The following is a 6,000-nucleotide window of genomic DNA, read 5'->3' as shown; positions in this document are numbered from 1 at the left end:
AGTGTTTAATTTACTACTAACTCATGTTGAACTATAGTCAAGATTTTCTTCATGTTTTGTTATGACGTTTGTAATTTGTTTTATAATTTGTAAGTTTTTTAACTTTATTTTATTTTGCTTACTGTTATGTATGTGTATTTTGTTTTGTTAATAAATCTTATCTTATCTTATCTTATCCTTTACTATTAGTACTTCTTTTTTATTATATTATTTTTTACATCTTTAAGCATTCCATGGCGTAAATTGCGCCATGGACTACTTAAAGATTCATCATTCATACTTAACGCCTGTAGCGTTCCCAGCACAGGTGTCATCCGGGAAATAATAAAGAAAAAAGCGTTCTGCAGAGATTAAACAGTAGGTAAACATTAAAAACAAAAAGTGTCTGCTATTTTTTCTATTTATCAAAGCACATACAAATATTACAGTGGATTACAGTAACTAAATAATCATTTCGAACTTTCCTCAAAGTACAACCTGCAGTTTAGATTGAATTTAAAAGTAAATGTTTACTTTGAAACAAATTTGCTACACTCCCTGTTGCATATCCCTTTTCCCATCTTAAATGAAAGAGAAAAGAGTTGCAGCACATGCATACATTGACTATTTATAAACATACTTCAGAGTTCTGAATGTTTCAATAGACTCTAAAAATATTTAAAAATAAATAAAGTAATCATGCAACCCTTTCGACATTCTGACTGCATCGAAAGGCATGCTTTTCTGTCTGAAAGAATAATAAATTTAACAAAAAGAAGGCGGGAAAATTGTTTTCTGAGCAGATGTGTGATGAAAGTATCATTAAAGATAAAGTATATAAGGTGTAATAGATGGTTTAAGGAGTCATTCCCTAAAGGGGTGGACTACCCTCTTCGCCCACTTTCCCATAGTGACGCTACTGAATAGATTATTGCAGAAAGAGCATAAGTCCCACAAATACAACTTTTCAGGAATCAATAAAAAGTGATTATTTCATTCATAAATGAACTAAATTCTACAAAAAATTTTATAACTAATTTAACCATAAGCAGGATCATTACCTCACCTTTAATTACGTTTCATTTCATCATGCAATTATTTTTTTTTTAATTTGGACTTATACTCTTTCTACAATAAATATTCTGAAAGGCTAGTTAAGAGTGATGAAATTGCAAATCAAATGTAACAGGTTTGTTTCAAATTGATTTATGATAATAAAAAATAATATAACATACTGACAAAAATAATCAGTGAAGTCCGTATGCATAAATTCATTATCTTAAGAAAAAAAATCTTGTATTTTCCTCTCTCTCTCTCTCTTGTCTTGTTTTTGTGAAATAATTAAATATGGTGCAAAAAAATTTAAAAAAAGTAAAAACTAACAAATTGAGAAAAAAACAAAAGTTTCACATGTGTATATAAAGCTATATTCTTGTTTATCAAATACATCCTCTATGGAAAAATCTTATTTTTCTATTCTTCTCTTGTCTAGTCTTGTGTATCAATTTCGATGTATATATTAGTATGATTATGTTCAAAATCTCACTGAATAATCATCTTAATATCTGTTATTACTTCCTACAATTTTGAAAATTTTTCCTTTGTACTCAATATTGGCAAAGGTAGTTCAGTCGACAAGCGTTACTTCACAATATGGTATGCTCTTAAAAACCGTCTATAAAATATCTAGTCTGAAAGCGTTCATTTGGTGTTCTATCGAATGTTTAAACATCATGAATGTTGAGATTTGGAAAAATTTGTCACTCAGTAGAATCTTTTTTCCAAAATTTCAATTTGGAAGCTAAGTCCTCTTAAAAAATAAAGGGCACCTGTTTTAACTGTTACAGATTTCATTGTTTTCAACAGATTTGACGGTGAATCTTGATATAATTTCAGAATTTCATTTATAAGAGATTAGATTTCACATGGTAATAATCTTTCAAATGTTTAACATTCGTTTTACTGTCCCAAAATCACGGTCACAAAGGATAAACAAATGTCCTTTTAGAGGAAAGTCATCAGCAATCTTGTTAAACATCTTCAGTGTTATTTTTGCAATTGCTAGAGTGATGTTAATAAATGCCCTGAGAAATTAGCGAATTTCATTCCGATACTTTTCTGCCTTACCTCTACTTAGGTGGTGATTTCGAATCCCTCCTAGCCCCTCTAACTGACGAACCTATCATTACCGTAATAATGCTAGATCAAAGGAGCTATTTGTTTTTATTTCATTACGCCAAAAAATCTAGTTCTTCTGTGATCTTGCCATATATTCACATTGCGTCTTACTACTCCTTCATTAGCGTTTAGTGCAGAAAAGATTTATGCCCTTTCTGCACTAAACGAAAAATGCGGCCACTAAATAAAGTGCTTTGTTGTACAAAAATTGACTTCCCTGCTACACTAGTCGATTTCTCTACATACAAATATGGTAAAACCACACAAAACTCATTTTTTTTTTTTTTTTTTTTTTTTTTTTTTTTTAAGGGGACGTATGCCCTTTCTGAAAAATTCGATTCATCTATAGCACGTATTTCAAGTCAGGAGATAGCCCTGCTCACCACATCAAATACAACATTGCTACCACCAGTCACAAAGCTAACACTGGATCTGAAGTGACTTGTAACCTATCAATCGTAAGGACTATATATTGAAAAACTTCGAGGCACGACAAAGTAACAGCAATAAGCAATCTTGATTGCTCAGTAAAAATAAAGCTGAACGTTTTTTTTTTAAATGTTTTCCTTCTATTTATCTTTTCCTAACCTATTTATATTTTCACTTGTAGGTAATGATAATAGATGGTAATTACATAATGTTATTACGAAAATAATATCAATTAGAGCTGATGATAAAAGATTTTTATTATTATAATCTTGCGATTGCTCAATTCTGTTTTTCCCTCTTTCCTTTTTTTTACCCCTTGCCTCTTTCTGATGCATTAAAACATTTCCACGCGCCCCTGATTCGAACTTTGAACCAAGGTAAAATCAGGTGCGCCACATGGGCGATCAGTGGGGGTCAATCGACCACCTCCTCTCCTGGGATTTAAAAATATAATGTATTTGGTTCATTCTCCATAAAACGTAACTTTTGAGTGGAAATAATTTTTAATTTCGAAACCTTTTGTTTTCTTTTTTTCATTCTTATATGAAAGTGTTACCTGCTAGAAGTAACCATGAACAATGGCCCAGCCAAGTTTCAATTATTTCACTCATAAATAAAAATAATAGAAAATTCCTTATTCACAGAAAAAAAATTAAAAAACTTTTAATATTTTAAAATTGAGGCCAATTTAGTATCAAAGTAGTAATTTTGTTAATTGTGCAAAACATGAGCTATTTTAATGATTAGTGGGAATCTAATATCAAGCTCTCTTAGTTAAAGTAGGGCATAATTAGTAGTTATCCTTTTAGTTCAAATGTGTTTTAAAAAATAGTATTTATTAAATTTGAGAACATACTGACATTTTATAATTTTGATAGAATACCTAACATTGATGTATTTCCTCTCCATCAATTATTTTCACCTAACCAGGAAACATCACGATCAAGGAAATTTAAAAAAAAAATCCAAATTGGTGGCATTCGAAAGAGCATTGGAAAACATGTTTATGGCACTGAAACTACGTGCCCTCGTGACCACGTTATCGAAATATGATGTCTTAAAAATTGCCGAAATTTTTAGTAAAGTCGCCAAATTTAGCGAGTTTTGTTCAGCAATGGAAGGTACGGCGCGAATTCAACATCTGCATCTGACAAGACATTTCACTTCCATATTTGGTCACCACCAAAGCGCGTGAGAAATATCGCATTAATTCTTTACTCGGGGTGACTACCATGGCGCGGGGTGTCGTGGCACAGACTGCGACATTGAAATTTTTAGGGGCTTGTGTTCCGGGATATTAACGTGCAACTGTATAGGGGAAAACGCCACAGCCCGAAATATTTGTTTTATTTTATTGTAGAAACAATGGAATTTTTTGTTATTCTTAAGACTGTCTGTTAAAAAACTGATGTTTAAAACTTTTATGCTTCTGCGGGTGAAGTATTTCCACTGAAAGAGTTTATTCGATGATGAAACTGTTTTGAAAAAAAAAATATGATAACCGTAGAGAAACGGTAAACGCATTTTAAAGTCTTTTTTTTTTTTTTTTGAAAAGTCGTAAATCTGAAGTCTTCAACAGTATCTAAATACGAAGAAAACGACATTTTTAAAGATTTCAAACCATGTTCTCAAATTTAAAAAAAAACGATTTCTGTCAGTTATTTCCAGTGTGTTTTTCGTTATGTGTATCGTTTTGAAGTTATGTGTAAACCCTTTAACAAGTCAAATAAAAAAAAAAACTGTATTAATTTTTATTTTGCTCGTATTTGAATTCCCTTTTAACGTGAAACATAATTGGTAAAAGTGACTTCAGTATTTTTAAAAATGACTAAATAACATGCAATATGATGTGCATTTACGTTATAGTGACTTCCAGTAGCAGTGACAGACTTTTTCGAACTACAGGGGTTGTTGTAATGAACGTCGACTATAAAATTTTTGATAAGAATCTGTTATGAAGTAATTTCCGACATCGTTAGTTTTGCTGTGCAAATTTTTGACATTTACTATCCATTGTTTTCTTTTTTTAATTTTTTTTTTTTTTCGATTTTAAATTAAACATTTTCGCTAGCAGTGGTCAGACAATAAAACTTCATGAATGATAATAACTTTTGAAAAAATAAATAAGAGCTTTGATACTACAATCCATGATCATGTTCTTTCAACATCAAAAACTATCCATTTTATTTTCAATATATAAGCTTTAATAAGCATGTTTTTTTTACTTATTCATATTAATTCTCGTACATAATTATTAATTACTTACAACACATTTCATTACAAGAGTACAAACTTAAATTAGTTAAGTAAAACACATTTGAAATGCACTTAAATTCTGAAATGCATTATTATCACGATTACAAAGTTAATCCTACGTTCAATTTCGTTATAAAGTTGTAGCTCCTCTGGATAAAGCTCTCTAGTTTCCATTTCACAGGCTTCATAGTTACTTTTTAATTTTACCCACACAAGTAAAGCGTTAATTCGAAACATCGTTTACGCGCTTTGCAGATGACCAGAAATGGAAATGAGAGTCTTGCTAGACGCAGGCGATGAAATCACGTGGTATTTTCCATTTCTTGCCAAGTCTTTAAATTTGGCGAATTTTCGTAAGATTTTGATAGACTTTGACCCCCCATATCTCAAAAACAAAAGGACGAGGGCACACAATATTTGGGTCAAATTTTTTTCTAAAGATACTCTTTCGAATGCGACCATTTTTAACTTTTTTCATGATTACTGAACTCGTGATGTTTCCTGGTAAGAAAAAATGAGATTGATAAGAGAGATTCACGGAGGTGAGGAATTTTCCATTAATATATTGTAATGGATACATTTTTCAGGGAAATATTTTTTTTCTTCGTTGCTACAATCTGCACATATTAAGCGTATGAAAACATGTTTACTAGGGTGGGCCGAAAACACTCATTTTTTTATTTCGAAGTTGTAATAGCGCGGAAAAGTTGCGAATTATAAAGACAAACAAAGGAAAAAAGAATTATAGAAATCGATTAACATCTTCCGTTCGCGCGTGGGGCCTAAAGTTTGACAAAATACACTACTGTTTGTGAAAATTGCAACACCACGAAGGACTTACGCGAGTGAGCTGAAAATTGCAGGAAATGTAAAATAGGGCATGATATGCAAATGATTAGAATTGCAGACCGGTAACGCATGCGTATGCTGAGCAGCGCCCTCTGAACGGCGGATCGAACCGAATATGCATAGAAGGCTGTAGCGAGGCGTGTATGATTATCTGTGGTTATATGCAAGAGTAAACGTTAACTGAATCCTTACTATGCCTCTTCGACGAAAGAAAACGAAAATTGAGCAAATTTCGGAGTTTGAACAGGACGAAATCGTCGGCCTTCGTGAAGCTGGATTGTCTTATCGTGCAGTAGCCGCTCGTGTGCT

This window comes from Uloborus diversus, chromosome 10, assembly GCF_026930045.1.
Source record: "Uloborus diversus isolate 005 chromosome 10, Udiv.v.3.1, whole genome shotgun sequence".
Taxonomy (NCBI): Eukaryota; Metazoa; Arthropoda; class Arachnida; order Araneae; family Uloboridae; genus Uloborus; species Uloborus diversus.
The sequence above is the reverse complement of the archived record's forward strand: the minus strand, read 5'-3'. Positions refer to the sequence as shown.